The sequence below is a fragment of the Emydura macquarii genome, unplaced genomic scaffold (assembly GCF_026122565.2).
Source record: "Emydura macquarii macquarii isolate MOO-44397 ecotype Brisbane River unplaced genomic scaffold, CSIRO-AGI_Emac_v2 contig_2636, whole genome shotgun sequence".
NCBI classification, from domain to species: Eukaryota; Metazoa; Chordata; order Testudines; family Chelidae; genus Emydura; species Emydura macquarii.
In genome coordinates, this window is record NW_027132773.1 from 466,045 (window position 1) to 485,236 (window position 19,192).

At 39.0% G+C, this 19,192-nt stretch overlaps 1 long non-coding RNA gene across 1 annotated transcript; it reads left to right on the forward strand.

Annotated features, from left to right (window-relative positions):
- The first annotated feature begins 269 nt into the window (after window positions 1-269).
- LOC137163618 (uncharacterized) lies at window positions 270-10,027 on the forward strand. The gene is made up of 3 exons (XR_010922736.1): window positions 270-456; window positions 6,343-6,503; window positions 9,403-10,027. It is a non-coding gene; the product is annotated as an uncharacterized lncRNA (long non-coding RNA).
- The last annotated feature ends 9,165 nt before the right edge of the window (window positions 10,028-19,192 follow it).

Consider the following 19,192-nt stretch of genomic DNA (forward strand, 5'->3'; position numbering starts at 1 on the left):
TTAAATACATAACTAGAGCTCCCTTGGAATTATTTAAGTAATACTCCTACTTGAAAAAGAGCAGGCTGTCAGTGTGAAATATCCATTAGGATTAGATGCAGTAGAATCCACAGGTGAATTAATTTCACCTGCATAAACTCAGAGTAATCAGGCTCTCTTCAGGGGGAGTGCAAAGGGCACAGAGTGGTAAATATCAACTCCTTCAACCCAAGACCAAGGCATTGGTTTACAGCACATCAAAGGCTGCAACCTCCTGCATACAGACTGGAGAGGGAGCTGCAATGCATTATGCATCTCCTATCTGGTGTGTTGAGGCCACTGGATTTGCATAAACATGGCTCCCAGGGCCAGCATTAGGGGGTAGTGAGCAGGGCAGTTGCTCATGGCCTCATGCCATAGGGGGCTCATGAAGCTAAGTTACATCGTATCTGCAGAGTAACTGTGGGTAAACATGAGGTGAGTCCTACAATAATTTAATCTCTAGAGGTAGAAAGAAATCACACTCAAGCAGAGGTTTTCAAACTGTGGGGCAGCAGTGATGCCAGGTGGCTTGCATTTCACCCTTGGCAGATTTGGCTTCAACCTCGCATGGCAGAATTTGGGCTTCAGCCCTGGGTGGCAGGGTGGGGATCCATTCCTTAGTTTCTTCCCTTGGCCCTGCCCACTCCTATCACAGCCCTTCCATCTGTGCCCCCCTCCACACACACACAGCCACAATGCACTCCTTAGGTGGTGCTGAGTGACTTGTGCTGACTTTCCTCACTAAAGAAAAATTTTAACTAAGGGAAAATCTTTTTAGCTCTTAGGCTTGTTTAAGGTTTTTTGTTTGTTTGTTTCAATTGACTCTATGGGGTGTACTAATATTTACTGAATGAAGAAAAGGTTCAGAGGCAGCAATTTTATCCAAGATGCTGCCTAGAAAATCTGATTTGTACTGTAGGCCTTCAAATAATACAAGGGACTTTTTTAAGGAAAAAAAGGGAAAAAAAACCTAGACAGTCTGAACAGGGTAGTTAGAAGAATCAATAACTACTGACCTTTTTGGTTATATAAACTGATTTTTGTTCATTTCAGAGGCCTTTAAAGCTAAATCATTTTTTTTTAAATGCTAGTAATCACAAAAATGACATTTTAAATCTCTTCTCTCATTGTACACTGTTGTAGACAATATATTTTGATACAATACTCTAGCTGCTTTTTAGTTTTGCTTACAAATCACAGGAAAATTCAGGAAAATCATAAGAAGAAGATCCCTGTCATGTGAGAAACTCTAGTCAATGGGATGTCATCCACTGTGGATCTCAATTTAGTTTAAAAAAGGCTTAACAACTGTCAATTTGCCAAAACAAGTTTGGAATAACAATGACTGTCTCATCCTGTTTATTGATTTTAGCTGCTTTATGATGTTTTAAGCAGTGCGCTCAAATTCACACTAGCTTTCAGACAAACTTATTGAAAACATAAGGGGATAGAGCTGAAATAGATTTGTGCTATCTAACTAAAAAAGAAGTGTGTTCAACATTCACTTGGTCTTCCTTAATGAAGGTAATATTGACAAGTAAATATATAAAATAGAAGACACAAAATATCAGCACTGGAGGCTATACATCTCTTTAAAAAGAATAGGATAAAGGGACACAGCCTAATGCCAAATTGAGGCGATATGTATTTAGGGTGACCATATGTCTTTTTTTTTAAGCCCTGTCCTGGCTGTCCCGACTTTTTTGTGAAAACTGGGCATTTACTCAGTTTGCTGATCACCCGTTGGCAAGATGAAATGGGACAAATGCCCAGTTTTGCCAAAAAAAGGGGGGGGTGACTCCTGGCTGGGAGCGGAGGAATATGCAGGTGGTGAAGCCAGTCCCATGCAGATGGCAGGAAGGACACCGGTGAGCAGTGATGACAATGTCATACAGGGGCAGTGTGGTGATGCCAGCCTCACGTGATGGAGATGGGGCTTGGGAGAGCTGTGATGCCAGCCTCATGGGGGAGAGAGGGAGGGCTCTGGTGGCTTCCCCATTTTCCCTTCTGGAAATATGGTCCTAGTATATGTTTTTCAGTTGCTCTGATCTCCCATGTGGGGCTTTAATCTAAATATGATGATGAATTTGCTGCCCACTTGTCAAATGACTGTGTCAGGTTTACTTGTTCGCAGTTTTCTTCAAAATGTCAAAAATATAAAACATCTTAGTTATTGGGGAGTGATGGGGCGGGTTGTAGTTGTTTTGTTTTACAATGCACTATAAATCTCCTCCCAGCAGCAGCCATCTTGACATCCGCATTACCTCCTTTGTCTATACCACAAAAATAAGAGAATTCACTAAAAATTGCATGAGGTGCTTACCACAGAGACTGAAATATTGTAGACACTTTGGTCTAACAACAGAGGAGGAAATGTGAAAGGATGGCTGTCGGACTAGCAGTTTTGGAAACTGAAACTGACAAAATGAGAATCACGCTGACAGTAGAGAAAAGGCCAAGCAAGGAGGAGCTAAATGGCAGAACAAACAAAGCTGAGTAAACAGTTAATGAAGGGATTTAGTTGTTTTCTGCAGAAATGCATGTGGGGGTTTTTTTAAATCAAGCCTACCCAAATTGTCTGAGTTCTGCTTATTCACTGTGTCTGTATGAAATTCACAATATGTGGTCCATAGAACATTATGCTAATGTTTTTATCATGTAAGATTTGCACCATATTGCCCTCTACTCTTCAACTTTGAATTTATAGTATTTTCTTCAAATTAAATTACTCCTGCCCTTTTGCATCAAAACCATTTGAAAATGTGCAATATTTCTTTCAGGGGAGTAACCCTATGTAAATAAGGGGAGAATTTGGCCCTTAGTGTTTCTGTTACTTCTCCAGCATCCAAAGTTCTCATATATTCTTATCAACTACTTTGAAAGATCCTATGTGTCATGTCCAAATCTTTGTGAGGAGGAGGCCAGAACAAGGGCAGTATCTGCACTTCTGCTGCTGCATTATGTGTTGGGGGGCTACTTACCATTCCTAAAAGACCATCTATTTGTACAGGACACAGATCAGAGTCAATAATGCTTGAGCAACACATTTACAACAGAGGAAGTGATTCTGTTCAGAGACCTGGCCAAGAAGTCTGTCTAGCCCTTCTGTAACTCCTGCCTAAGCTTTTATTTAAGAAAAAAAATGCTGTTTAGAGATCATCTCTTCTCTGACTCATGTGCAACATACAGGTCATAAGGCTAAATAATATTTTGGACATGCTGTAGAATCCTGGCAGGGAATGGTGTAGCACCTGCTATTTTGTTGGTGCTGCTGCAACTTAAGATGCTATGTGATCAGTTGCCCCCGTACTTTATCATCTAATCTCCTGCTCTTTTTTGGTTCTACTTCTGCTGGTGTCCTGCCTGAGTCACCTAAATTACATCATACACTGCCTTCTTAGTTAATGTAAGCCTGGTGAAAATGCTGGAACTTGGTGAACCAGGGCACTGATCCAAAAGCTTATGGAAGTCAAGAGAAAGATTCACATTGTCTTCAATGAGTTCGGATCAATCTGAGTAAGACAGTTTACTCCATGAAGGAGTTACAGACCAGTGGCAAGACTATTGAATGTATAAAATGAGCACCCATTCAGACAACCTAAGTATAGATAACCTGGGCAAAACGTGATGTCAGTAGCAGCATATTACATTTCTGTCCCACTCACTCTTCAGTGCATCAAAATGGCTTCTGTGTAACATCTACTCAAAAGGTAGCATTTTATGTTTTTTAATGCATTTCAAAGCCACATGCAACAACTATCTCTTGAAACTGTGTGGAAGAGAGAAATTTCTGAGGTTCAGTTGTCCAAAACAACACAGTAAAATTATCAGTGCAAAATATTACACATTTGAACAGCTCTCTGTTTACTTTGTAAATAGCCAATAACTGTTTGTACTCTTCCTGGTCCATTAGTAAAAAGGAATTATAAAAACATCTTTACTCAATAAGAAACCTACCTGTTGTACTCAGTAATGAGGAAATTAAACATATGATAGTAACTATGTTGCTAAAAATAAATGATTTTGTTCTATTGATTTTTCTCCCGAGCTCATCTAGACCAACTCATTATCTTGCCTGTTAGCAGATACTGAAGTTAATATAAATGTTCACTCTACCACTATAGTTGTCAATTTTGGCAGTGAGCTCATACTCTGAGATATATCTCATTTGACAATTTAGCATCCTTAATACTGAAATGTGATTGAATTTTATATTCTAGGGTTTATTAGAGATATGTATGAATATGCCGGAGACAAGGCAAGGCGCCATTTTGACCTAATTTATGCTAGAACCAAATACATTTCTAATGTTCAAGTTGAAGGACAATTAAGACATTTTTCCAGAGTAAGATGCCACATGTTGTCATCTCATAATGTTCTTTTCCCCCTTTTGGTGTTTGTGATGCTGGATTCTAAGGGAGCCATGCTGAGATTCCTTAATTTTGTGCAAAGCTGCACAAAATGGGGCAGACAAACCCCCAATTACTGGCGGCGATTTCTAAAAAATTAGATTAACCAAGCCAGTAACAAACAGCTTCTAATCACCTCACTGGTTATCCAGAAGTCAAAAACACATTTCCCTTAAAGCCATCCACCTAGACAGTCAAGTCAAATATGATGATTACTGAAAATCTTTGTTCATCATATGTAAAGCAGTTCTACCAATCCCAAAGGACCAGACACATTATCAGCCAGGTCAATGAATATTTCAGATCTCACGCAAATACACGCTTAACCCCAATGCTTATTAACTGAACTAATATCTATTTTAAAAAAAGGAAAGAGAATATTGGCTAAAAGATCATTGTACATACGGTTGAGAATAAAGTCCATAGGTCAATTTTGTAGTAGAGATGATTAACTGAGTTGCAAAAGTTCTTTCAGGATCACTTTCACAGGCTATAGTCCAAGAGATAGTCCATATATAGAGTCTGTATAATTCCTTCTATGAAATAGCAAGGTGATCCAGACAAGCTGGGATCTTAGACTTGCAACTCAAACCTTCCCTGACAAGGGTAAGCAGTCCTAAAGTGAACAGGATTAGGGCCATAGAGATCTTTTATAGACTTCTGGTAGGCCCATTCATATCTCCTTGAGCAATTAATAGTTTATTACCATGTCTTTGTGGTAGAAACCCCCTATTTCCTATGCACACTGGTAACAAGGTACATTAGCACAAGGTTATTGGCTGTTTACAACCATTCAAAGGTAGTCCCTACTTAAACTTCAAAAAGAAATGAAAGTAATGACATTACTACAACCAAGTCTCATCTAAATGTTAATATCTTTTGATTCCTAAATTAACAGAATATGACAGACAAGAGCTATTTGGTTACATCAATAATCATTAACAAGATTATAGGTAAATACATACATAGCCATTATTTACTTCCAAAACTCCTAACGATATAAGTTCAAAGTTTTAGCCATTTACAGTGAATTGCCTAATTACTATTTGTATTTCCTTTCAACATGTTTTTGAAGGTCGAGTTTAGACCATTCAACCTGCTTGTTCTGAATCCTTTCTGGCCCAGTGTCACAGTATTCTTTTTACATTTTCTACTGTCTGCCTTTCACCTCAGCTTGAAGGAAAGCCTTTTAACACCATGTTTCTTTCATGAGTCATCAAAAGGTGATGGACAACAGTACAAACACAATTCCCATTTTTCTCCTAAGACTCATTTGGTGCATTGTACATATTGTGCAGCCATATTACCTATGCTTTTGTAAGCAGAATGAATGACTTCCAGAGTTTCGTTGTAAAAGGCATGAGTGCTCACCCCTTTTCTCTCCTATACAGCAGACACATTGCTCTGTATAGTGCATGTTGGTGAGATGCCTATATGTGTAAGCACACTGGTTGGAGGAACTGCGCTGTTCAGCAGTATTTGCCACCTCTGTCGATCCATGGTGTGATGGGATATAGAGACTCTACTGGACAACAATGGGTTAATAAGCAAATGTGGGCTCTGCTGCCTCTGCCCCATTGGGAAATGAGAAATGTCAGGGAGGAGCTTAATAGAGAGAAACCCAGATCAATTGATGGTAGACCAGGAAGGAGAGCATACTTTCAGTCATCAGCTCCTAGAGAGAGGGCTGTCTGAAGGACGAGCTCTGCAGATCACCACTACCTAAAGGTCTTCCCTTTCCTCAGGGAGGCCTTGATACTGATGCATCTTGAGTAGGAACCATTCCCTTCTATTACCTGTGAACTCAGCTCAGGGCCATAGCCCAACATATACCCTCCGTAGGAAGAAAACCTTGACCCAACTTTAGTATGAATGATTTGTGTTACTTCCCCTTGTTTCTGTTCATTCACAGTCCCAGAGGGGAAGAAATTTTAAAGTGACCTGGCCGGAGGGCCAACTCACAGGAAGAGGCAGATCACTACAGTGCCAGAGCAACTGTTGGCAAGAGGGAAGGAGTTGCTACTCCATGCCCACCCATGCAGGTGCTAACAGTGAGTCAACCCTTCACAACAGGTAAAAAACTTCCATTATTTATTGAATGTATTCATTTTTTAAAACAAATTTAGAAAATTGTAGAATCTAAGGATTGAAATAATGCTTACTCTAATGCCATATACTGCTTTGTCTTTGGTCCACTTGTGCAACTCCCATTACTATCAGACTGAGTTTCACTGCATATCAAGTGAAGAACAGTGCTCTAAGAATGTTCTTTATCATTTTTTGGAAAAATATAGGAATTAAGGATTTTTTGAAGCAGCTGATTCCCACATTCTTGGTTATTTTTCATTGTTGTTATTATTTGGCTATTCCCTTACTGTCTGCCTCTTACAACTCTCTTTTGTTTCTCCTTAAGTACAGTTCTGTCATGTCTGTCAATTTTCCTCAGTTTTCCATTCATCTCTCCTTTTTATTTTTTTTCTGAGATGAACTCATCTCTGATTTTGGCACTCACCTTGCTTTTCTGTATCCTTAAACCTATTCCTTATCATTATTGTTGATAAATTGTTATTTTAAATTTGGTGGATATTTCCAAGTGGAATGCATCAATCAGCTGTTAGGGCATAAGAACAATTATCAAATTTGCTTTAGCTATCATATTTCATCTAATAAACATTGTTTGAATCATGGAAAGTAATAAAAGTAATTTAGTATATTCATTCAGTAATAGTACAAAAAATAATAGTAAAAATAGCAGTTGAAACTTACAATTTAAATAGAATATATTGCTGAATTATCATTTTGTTTAATGTGCTCATATTTTCCTGTTTGTTTAATGTGCTCATATCATACTGTTAGCCTCTGCTTAAAAAACTAAAGTCTCAAAGGTTGCTGAAGAATGACAATTTAGTTTCTAATTAGCATCATCTATTATCTTTGCAACATCATTGGAACCAGAGGAGAGTACAGACAGATGTAGACCAGGATATCATAAACAAATAATGACTTTGTTTAGAAAGGAGAGAGAGGCATCAGCTACTGTATGTAGCACAGTGCTTTTCACTTTCGTAGGGAAGTTAATCTCCATAGAGGGAAACTGTCATGTCTGAAGATTTTAAGTCTTTTTAGCATTGATTCTTCCATCAAACTTCAGTTCCTTTTTAAATGACCTCCTAATTTCTCATCCTTGAATGGCAGGTGTTCCAATCCACCACTATACTTGGAAGGTCTTTAACTAGATTTTGATATTCAAATATAGCATATTTTGGCCTTTATTGCACCTATTTTCACTTTGTAGGTTAATTCTATCCTGTTATCTGACATGCTGATAACACTAGGTCAAAATTTTACATGGGAGACAGAAAGGGTGTCTATTTGATTAAATTAAAAATCTGCAGCTGGCCCGTGACAGCTGACTCAGATTTACAGGGCTCGGGCTAAGGGGCTGTTTAACTGTGGTTTAGACATTCAGGCTTGGGCTGGAGCCAGGGCTCTAGGACCCTGCAAAGTGGGAGCATCCCAGAGCTCAGGCTGCAGGCCATGCCTAAGCCTGAAGAGAGGTACTGAGGACTGAATGAATATGGGGACTGCATTACTCCAGAGATGGTCCCTCCAGATCAGGGATGAGCCACGCTGACTTTGTCACTGTGCCTCAATGGGTCACAACTGAGGATACCAAATTCAGGACAGACTGCTGAGAAATACGGCAGAGTCACCCCAAACTGGAGGCTATTCTGTAATTAGATTATATCAAGCCAGTAACAAAAGTGAACTTCTGTCTCACCACACTGGTTAACAAGAAGTCAAAAATGCAGTCTCCTTAGGCATTTCAACCCTTGGCTCACCACCCAGACAGTGGACTTTATGATGAGTGGTTACTGAAAACCAATTTAACCAAATCTAGGGTCCTTCTAATACTAAGGAATCAGCCACTAAGCTGGTCAATATATAACTCAGATCTTACCTAATAATCACACTGATGCCAACCCTTTAGTAACTAAAAACTAAAGGTTTAATAAGAAAAGAAAAGAAGAAGAGAGTTATAAATGGTTAATAAATCATATACATACAAGTGATTGCAAAGTCCTTACATGAGGTTTGAAGCAGTGATGGAATAAACTGCTAGCTTGCAAAAGTCTCTCTGGAATTACCCAAATAGATTGCAGGTCATCAATCTTTGTTTAGAGATTCCTTGTTAGAAATCCAGTCCAGAGAAATGAAGTAAGAAATGAAGACCAAATGGAGATGTCTCAGATGCCTTTTTACATCTTCTTCCATGTGCATGGAATTTTACGGTCTCAGACAAAGCCTACAGCCCAGGTGCATGGACACTTATTGGCCCTAGATGGAGTCCATGGTCACATGAGCATATCACATGGTCTTACATGCTTTGATAACTCACAGGGGAAGCCATTGCCCATATCTTTCTGAGGTGTCTACAGGAAAGGCTTACTGGGTGGGATGAATTTCTTCTAGCTCATTGTTAGAGTGAAGTGTCCTTAACGGGCCATCAACACATAGCTGTCAAATCTTGATGTAAATCCAATCTGGTGGATGTTACCCAGGAATACAACACATGTATAAAATACAAATACATAGGCATTATTCATAACTTCAGATACAAAGATGATACATGCATATAAACAGGATAATCATACTTAGAACATCATAACTTTTCCATTGAAACCTTACACGACATACTTTGTACAAGATTAATTGCAATTGTATAACAGTGGTAATATCAATCATATAAATGGTCATATTCAATCATACAGCATCACAGCTTGACACTGTGAGGAAGATTGCATTGCTTTACTCATGTAGGAACAAAAAGAGAGTACTCCAGGGCTATTGACATGTTACCTTTCACCAGATGAAAATACACTTACGTCTTTATAATGTGCATTGTGTTTTATAAATTTGACCTTTGATATTAACAAGAACAAACTGATGTTTTTCTGTAATAATTTCCTAGGTTCCTGAAATGCGTGGCCTTTCCAATTAGACCCACTCTGATGATGCCAGAGCCTGCATACACTCTAAAGAGACTCATGTTTCAATCTGAAACACAAATATTTCAAAGCTATTTCTCATGTATAGTGTATCACAATGATTCTCTTTATCTAAAGAAACTATACTAAAGAACTGAAATGCAATAAATGTAATAAGAAAATAAATGGCTCTTCAGGGCAACAGTAGCAGTGAGGAAAACATCCTTATGTCAAGTGTAGCCAAGATAATACTCAACAGCTTGCTCCACATAGCATCTCTAGAAAATTCTACAAAGACTCTCAGCAAGATGCAGAGGCTTCCACAAGCCCCACCACAGGGATGATCCAATATCACTGAAATAGAAGTTATTCAAATGTTGTACCTGCTAGGCCGAGGGCGGGGTGGATAGGAAATCTGCATTTGATGCTTCTTGCCTATTAATTGTTAAACTACTGTTTGTGAATGTTTTTTCAGATCTGCATACCCAGAACTCCATTCTACAGCATTGTCTTTTATCCAATAAAATATAAATGTGTTCAAGATTTGAATCATGTAATATTCTGTATTCACTTTTTAATGAAAAAGAATAAATTATGGGTCATTTGAGAGCCAGTGTTAATCTTTCTTATTACTATGTTTCATTGGAAATAAAATTAAAATATCTAAGAATCTTTTTGGCAATATAAATTATTCTTTTTGAGAATTTTATGTCACAGTTAAACTGTGAAATTAGCCATTTTTTTCTTAATCATTCATGAAACTTGTCAACATTGTTTTATGCAGAGCCCTAATTATCCATGTCCCAATAGTTTCATATCAATTACAGAAGATCCATGGTTTAAAATAAAAATCTGATAATAAAGTAGTCCCAATTTATCTTTATTAATGAAAAGGTTTTTTTTTATTATTTTAAATGGATAGAAGAAGAGGAGATGGGAGTTATCTGGCTCTGAAATCTAAAAGAATGTGTTACAGCTTTCTAAAGCATCAAAAAATGACTGAATTAGGACTGACATTTTCAAATTTGTAGCCTTTTTTGCAGGGATGCCAAGCATTCTCCATTCCCATCGAGGTTAACCAGAACTGTGGGTACTCATAACCTCTGCAAACCACTGATTGAGGTACATAACAGGGTTAAGACCTCAGTCCAGACTACAAGTAGGTCCACTGACTTCAGTGGGGCTATTCATGTCACTAAAGTTAAGTACATGTTTAAATACTTCCCACTGAAATCAATTGAGGGTTAGGTGCCTAAATACCTTTGATGATCTGGGCCTTGGCACTTAGATTTAGGCACCAAAGCTTAAGCCTTTTGGCCATTGAGCTTACTGTAAATAAATGAAAAGTTAGTGCATTAGCCTGATCTTTCATCTTTTAAAGACAAACCCTTCCATCCCTAGATCAGGCAACACAACACTACAATGAAAGCTGTTCACTAAAAAGTTAAACAAGTAGTTTAAGTAGATATAATGAAATCTTAAGAATGACCTAATGTACAATAACGTTAGATCCAGCAAATTGGACAGATACATGCTCTGCTGCTGAATTCAGTAAGTTACAACTTTATATTGCATGGTATCCTTTGTACAATTTGCATCTCAGAATGCTTTGTAGAGGTAAACAATGCAGTTAGAGGGGAGAGGGAGGGTAGGGGCAAAATACCTCACTGGACTTCCTGAACATTTTCAACACAGCCCCTGTTTTCAATGAGATCAGTGCTAAGGAGGGTGTGAACTTACAAGATTGTTGTTCCAGATGGCAGATTGTATAGTGAAGCCTCGTGCACCAATGGTGGCAAGACTGCATAATGAATCAGAGAGGATACAAATGCTAGGAGAGTTAAAGAGGCTGTCTGAAGAAAGCCTACAGAGAGTTTTATAAACAGAGAGGGCAATTCTGAATACACGCTGCTGCAGAGTTCTCTTGCATTTTGACCTTCATGTATGAAAACTCTAGTAGTCCTGATTATACATAGCTCATAGAATGAACCACTGATTGTCTTCCCTGCTACTCCTTTTCTTGTCTGGAACCATAATTCCTGCTTTCATTTTTTTCATGCACCACTTTAATAATGTGGTATAAAAACAAACAAAAGTTTATTGTGGTACCTTATTTCCCAGGTTTATTACTATCTGAAATGCAACCCTGTGATTTGTTTGGAAAATGCACTCAAGTAGCGTTGTAATATTGTATTGTGTTCCTCAGGTTAACTCTCAGATTTATAATTGAAGTTAGCATTCTGTTTAGATAGAGCTATTTAGACATAATTACTGAGGTAATAAAAAGTGCTCTCCGAAGAGACAGAATTTTCTAACTTCTCATCTTACAGTTTCTAAGTTCTTCAAAAAAAAATTCTTTATTTTAGGAAATAATATCTATGTAGTTCTACAGAACAAACAAAAATAGAAGTGGTAAGAATAATGACTTTTAAATACCACTTGTATCTACTTCTCTTATTCCCCAGGGTCCTTAATTCTGCTGTGTGAGTTACAGCCAGTGGCATTTATAAAGAATATGGAATATGAAGCTTTCACAGGAAACCATCAATTTGTAAGTCTAACATTGTGATATTATAGAGCCATGGTATTGGTTTTCTATAAAAATTAGGGGCTAGATTTCAATGCAAGGCCCACTGTAAAGGATGACATGGAGCTGCGCCATCCAAGGAGCATTTTGGGAAAGGAGCTGTGGCTCAGAGAACCACAATCCTTTCCTTATTTCCTCCTTGCCCTGCAGGATGGGGGGGAGCTATAATAATTTGCTACTGGCCAACAAATGTTGGGGGGAGCCCAATGCCACACCCATTCCCTACCCCCCTCAAACTTCCTGCTCTGGGGAAGGAATAATTCCCACTTACTTCTTTATTCCCACACCCAAGGTTTGAGTAGTAACTTCCTCTGCACAGGCATGTAGTCCAGCTAACAATGTAGACCTTAATTATGCCGTATATAAATATATAATACGTATATGCTGTACAACACATAGGTTTATATAGTGCCTAGCACAATGGGTCCCTATCTTGACTGGGGTCTCTAGGCATTACTGTTTTAGAAGTAATTAATATAATTATTAACAGTAATTACCAATGATAATTTTCAGATGAAAAAATATATCAAGCTGTTGCCTTTTTTAATTTGATTAGCTGTTTAATAATTCTAAATCAGACATCGCTGGCTACATGTAAATCTGGACCCAGAATTTTTAAACGAATGGGCCAAACTCATCCTCATTCACCTGGGGGGTGGGAGAACTATGTTCAAGTACCTGTACCAAATCAGGCAGAGCATTATTCTGAAAACAGCTCTCTAAGACACACACACATCAAAAATATTCCTGAACTGGTTGTCCACAGCTGTCTTGTGTGCAGATTAAGCATACCCTGTGCCCACAACTTTTTGTGACTTCACTCCAAGAGGGTGGCTCTGGAGACAAGTGTATCATATTAAAGGTACAGGTTCAGGGAACTGGAAATGTGATATTTTAGCCTTTCCAAAGTTTAGTCTAACTCAGGCTGGTAGTGTCCAAAATTCATTGCCATCTGTTAGAAATGAGTTGGTCTTGGTCCATTTCCTTGTGGAAAAATGTCTAAATCACAAAAAGGCCAACACGTGTGTCACTCACTGGCATTTTTGACAGCCTGAGGAGAAGTACTGAGGACTGAATGAATATGGGGACTGAATTACTCCAGAGATAGTCCCTCCAGATCAGGGATGAGCCACATTGGCTCAGCACTGTGAGGAAGATTGCCTGGTTTTTCCCATGCAGGGACAAAAAGAGGGGATTCCAGGGCTATCAACATGACACTATTGACAAGCTGAAAATACAGTTACATCTTCTTTTTAAAGTAACTGTGGCTCCATTGGCTTCAGTGCACACACTGAACACACAATATTTTTGAGAATTGCAACACTGATATCCTGAAAAACAATGGACCACATTTATCCTTATGTAACTCTACTGAGCTTAGTACACTAGTATGAACAGGGCCCATTGTCTCTAAAAGTTCTCTTTGGTTTGTCTCTAGTTCATCTCACAATATTTATGGGGGCTGGATGGTTAGTGGGACTGATAATAGCTATATAGTCGTGCATTGCTAAGTTACTGATTCACATCCAGCACAGTTGCTTTCTACCAGCTTGATGGGTTAGAAGGCTGTGTCCCATTCTGGTCAATGATAATCTGTCCTTTGTCACCTCTTCTCTGGACTACAGCAATGCAATATACCTGACCATGAAGCCATCAGCCTTTAGGAAACTCCAAGTAGTGCACAACGTTACAATACAGGTTTGTCAGCAACGTGGGCTACAACAAGCACATCAGACATGTCTGCCACTCTGTATGCTTGCTTCCTATAGAATAGAATACTGAGTTCAGAATCTCAGTCCTTACCTTCAAGGTGCTCAGTTGCCTGGGCCCAGGATATATAGAAGATGGCCTAAAGCTCTGGGATGAGGACTGTGTTTGACAACTCTACTCTTCATGCACAAGACATATTTTTAACACAAAGGTAATGCTTGTCTGTGCAGAAGACAGAACTTTCTTAGGGACTAAGAACTACCACAAACCTCACCACCTTTCACTCCACATGCAAGGTGCACTTCTTCAACCTTGCCTTCTCACATATGTGTATACATAGTTAAAATCTTTCCACAATATTACACAATACACACCAGGCCTTTTCTCTAGGTGAGAAGATGAGAGAGAAAATGAATCACACATGGACAGATATTAGTCATGTCACTTAATACCCTTCTGGAAGGCATATATAGATACTATAGTGATGAGGGTGGTACATGAATAATAATAGAATACAAAGGTCAAAAACAGTACTATCATATGTCCATGGGAAATGAGTTTGGCCAAATAGATATGTAGGTGACAGCATCACTGGCACACTTGACAGACTCAACAAAGACATTCAGTATTTGATGGACATCGGGACATGAACTACCCTCCCCATTATGAGTGATTCTCTCCAGGTCAGAGTTGAGAGGTCACTGGTTGGTAGGGCACTGTGAGGAAGCCTGTACTGTTGCTGCCTGTGTTCTGTCTGTTCTGTAGATAAATATTCAGGGATATCAGGCATTTTGCATGAGCCCTAAATTCACACTTTAGAAAGCAAAATTCTTACCTTCATTTTATAATCTCTCATATATATGTTTGCCCTGTAACCCGCTTTTTCCATTAGCTTCCTGCCAGTGACTAAATTCTTGATTATTCTAGCTAATCCTGTTTTATCCCTCTGTCCTTAATATATCAATACCTTGCTGATTTCCCACTGGTACTTGGTTTGCTCTTTGTGTCCTGTACCCTTCTACAATTCCCACTGGTTCAATCATCATATTACTCCAGACATGACTTATCAGCAAATTTTCAGCTGATAAGTGTAAAATTTGGCTAGCCAAATTAAAGTACAGGCTGCAATTTCTCTGTATTTCCCTTTTCCTTGTAAACATTTTCTTTCCATAGGTATGAAAAAACAGTGTCATTTATTCGCTGTGGCATTCAGTTAATACTGGCTTTGTGGAAGTGATTTTACATGTATGTCTTGTCTTCATTACAGAATGTCTGTCTTCTAATGCCTTAACCTGCTTTTCCAGTATGTCCACTAAACAGCTTTATATTCAAAGTTAAAATAAATACTAACCTTCTTTAAAATGTTTTAATAAGGCAGTGTTATTGGTATTGCATACTTTGAAAATAAAGCTAGATCCCAGTTTTAATTCCTGAGTTTCAGTCTTCTCCTTAATGTATCTATCTCTTAAATTTGTTCAGTAGGAGGTTCTCAAACACCTAGTCCATTTTTCTTGTTTCTTATCTACACTTGACAATGCAGAGTTATAAAGCAACACATTTATTTTATTTTATTTTTTGGTATTGTAATCTCTCTAATTCCAGTTGTCTCATTTGTTTCATATATCATGACTTCCAGTTCATCCTGCTTATTTCCCATACTCCTTGCATTTGTATACAGGCAACAAAGATATTTTGCAGACTGGCCTATGTCTTTTCTTCTTGCCTTTTTGATGCAGTTGTGGTTTCTAGTCCCTTCTCCAGAAATTAGCCCTTTTCCCTCTCTGAATATGATGGGGCAAATGTCTATAAAAAACAGAAAGTCTGGATATATTTTAGAATTGTTGATATGGGGAAATGTAGTTATCAGACTAACAACTAAAGACTGCTTGCTTAACAATATTTTTTTTTAGTGACATGTCTCTGTAATTCCTGCTTTTGCCCAGTGATTGATTTGTTTGGTCATCTATATAACTTTTTTTGATTGACATGTCTCTGTAACTTTGGGGAATAAGAGGGAGGTATCGAGTCTGCGTCAGAAGGATTGCTTCATGGACACATTTGGAAAGATCTCCAAGAGCAGATGGAAGGACCAGCCACCAGGAAATCTGTGACTGATTTACCTGAAGACTTGCCTTAGTCTTGTGGGGGTAACTGTCAAGTTTTGGGGTACTCTAACAATCTATTGTATTTGTAGGTGCCTAAGACTAATAAGTGGAGACTTCCGGTAAAAGTGATTCTGATGGGAATCGTTGGAGACCAATAAAGTAAAACTCTAAGTTAAAAGCAGTTGGTTTTAACTTGTCTATATCAGCCATATAGCAGGCAGAGGTACTGCATGTCCTTTGGTTTATTTCCTGACACCTCTCAGAGACTAAAAGTTACCGGGTCGAGGAACCCTGGGTAACGTAACAGGAGAAATATTTTGAGTGTCCCCACAAGGGTCACAAATATTTGAAGTCCTAGGGATACACAGGAAGAATGAGGAAAGTGAAGTGTATGTTTTCTGTGCTATAAAAACTTCTTCTGATTCTCAATATAGCAGATGTATAACTGTATTGTGCAGAAGGTCAGACTAGATAATCATAATGGTCCCTTCTGACCTTATAATTTATAGTCTATGAGATGTCTTACACATAGTCAGTAAAGAATGGATTGATTCTTAATGCCTTTATTGAACATATTGAAATTATTTTCTTTAAATTAACATACCATCAATCTGACAGCATTTGTCAGCATCCTGTAGCAAACCTTCCTTCCCCCCAGCCCTCCTCTTCCTTCCCCCAACCTTAAGCACTTTCAAGCAGAACTTGGATTACGGTCTCTAACAGCTGTGAATTGCATTTAGCACTGGTGAAAATTCTTAGTCAATACGTTAACATAATGGCTGCATATCTCCACAGCCCCCCGCAATCCCTCATGAAAAGATTACAAACCTTTAAGTACTCCTGATAAAAGGGGTTTCAAAATTGTGAATTGTGTCAGGCACTTAAGGTGCTCAGAAGTTACGTAGATACACTACTGACAGCATTTGTCTCCATCATCGAAGAAGACCCCCAACACCTTCAACAGTTCTCAAAGGCTAAAGTTATGGGTTAAAGGCAGCAGTGAATTATTTTATTCAGGTAAGTATTTTGAAACCCAATATTCCACAGTACTAACAGATCCTGCACCTGTTCAAAGTGAAATCAGAAACCCTTGTATAAATTGTATGATGTAGGGGCTCCTCACACTATTGTCAGCACTGTTAGTGAGATGGGAGCAGGAGGGGGAAGGCTGAAATTGTTGCCATCATCAGACCCACTCCATTAGTTTTTTTAAAACGAATCAAGTGAAAAACTGGCTTACTTTCAGGTGTCAATAGTGAGAAAGATGAACACATTGAACAATAAATGTATACATAGTCACCATCCACCAAAGAAGGAAGACTAACCCCAAACTGATAACAGAGTGTAGGTGCCATCTTCTTCTTCCTCTTCTTCTTCTTTTTAGTGTATGTGCAACATGTCTCAAGTGGCATGTGACCAGGATTCATCACCGAATTTGGTCTGCTTGTTGGATCATTATCTTCCCTGGCTTGGGTCAGGTACTGACTGGGAATGTGATGTGAACGGTGATCTATGTCCCGTAGGTGCCGCATAATAATTGGCTTTGTAAATGTTTGCAATGTGACATGCAGGAACAATTGCCAAACTACAGCAGCAGCCAACCATTTGAGAAAGCAACCCTTACTAAGCTATGTAGTCCCATAGGTATGTAATATGTTCCCTCATGTACAGTTAAAGCAGCTGCACAGAAAGGATGTGAAGGTATGCCTTGGCACAAGTATAAGGTGGATGTCATCTTCTGCCTCAGTGCTCTGCCAGCATGTATTCACACATGGCATCCCTAATTTTCAGTGCCCAGTGGGACGCAGGACCAATATGCACATGTATTTATGCAGACATTGCAAAACAGATGTGTCATTAGCTCACTTGGGATAGAAACACTCTCTTCTGCAGTACACAACAGGTGACAAACATATGAATGATGTTAACCACACTGGCACCCAGACTGGACCAGAAATAGCACCAATGAGCCTTCAGCCTTACAAATGTGCAGTCCCAAACCATTCTGCAGTTACTTGGCTTGAAACTGAATTCACTTTTTCCCATTTTTCTCAGAGCCATTGACATCAGAGTACGGTTTCATGAACCAAGGCAGGAACAGGTATGCAGGGTTCCTCAAAATAAGAGTTGTCTGCATTTCTGGGGAATAAAGTCTGTGCTTCCCCCTTCAAGTAAAATCCTGATCTTCTCAGAACACTGGCATTGAGAACCTTTCCAGCACTTCTCATGTTGGTATTCATGAATCTTCCTCTGTGGTCCTTGTAGAAGGATGGAATAATAACCTTCTAAGTTCACATACTCACTTGCCCCTTGTGGTGGACAAATTATTGGGAAATGAGTGCCATCAATGTCCCTGCACAGTTTGGAAATCCCATCCTTTGAACACCAAGTATTATTTCTGGAACATTTCTTATGGCAACCACTCCATGGGTAAACCGCCATGTAAATTGTCTCAAAAACCTTCTCAACCATGACCCCAACAGTGGACTTCCTAACCCCAAAATGGTTTGCAACAGACCTATAGCTGTTTGGAATAGACAGCTTCCACATGGCAATATTTACTTGCTTCTGAATATCTATGGCTTCTCTGAATCAAATGTTCTGGCACTGGATGGTTGGTGCAAGCACCTCGCACATCTCCATGAAGATCTGTTTCCTCATGTGGAAATTCTGTAGTCACTTTTGGTCAACCCAGGTTTGCAAGACAATTTGATCCCACCACACTGTCCTAGTTCTTCTGCACCGGAAGCAACAGTGAGCTGTCAGACAGGGATACCAGGGCAATAGCAGCAATCAATGTATCAATCAACAGTAACATACCTGAATTTTCATCGACCCTCATGGTTTTCCATCTTTGATAAGTGAGAAATTGCTGCTGAAATGACATCCAGTATCTCCCAGAGTGCCACCTACACTGAATAAAGTTTTTCCCCACAATGAGGAGCAAGACTTTATCATCCAACTGATCTATGACTTCAACCCAGTTTTTCAGGAAAAAAGCAAGAGGTTACTTGATCTGGAAATGCCATCAGCAGATGTACGAAGGCAGGGAATATTACCAACAATACACAGTAAAGGGATTCTTAGAGTGTCTCCTGTCATGCACAGCACCCTGGGATACGACCATACCTAGAGTGGCAATATGAAATGCAGGTATATGCACGTACACAGCATTATAACTGTGTCTATCACAGCATATATGGACTCTCAGGTGCTAGTATGAGGAGCATAAGCAAGCATGAACATGATCCAGTACTTGAGTATGTGCACCAGTCTAAATGACCTTATAGGTTAAGACATTGCATATGTCTACACTGCCGGCTCCATGTGCAGTGGGATCGATTAAGCAGGCAGTGAAGACTCACTCAATCG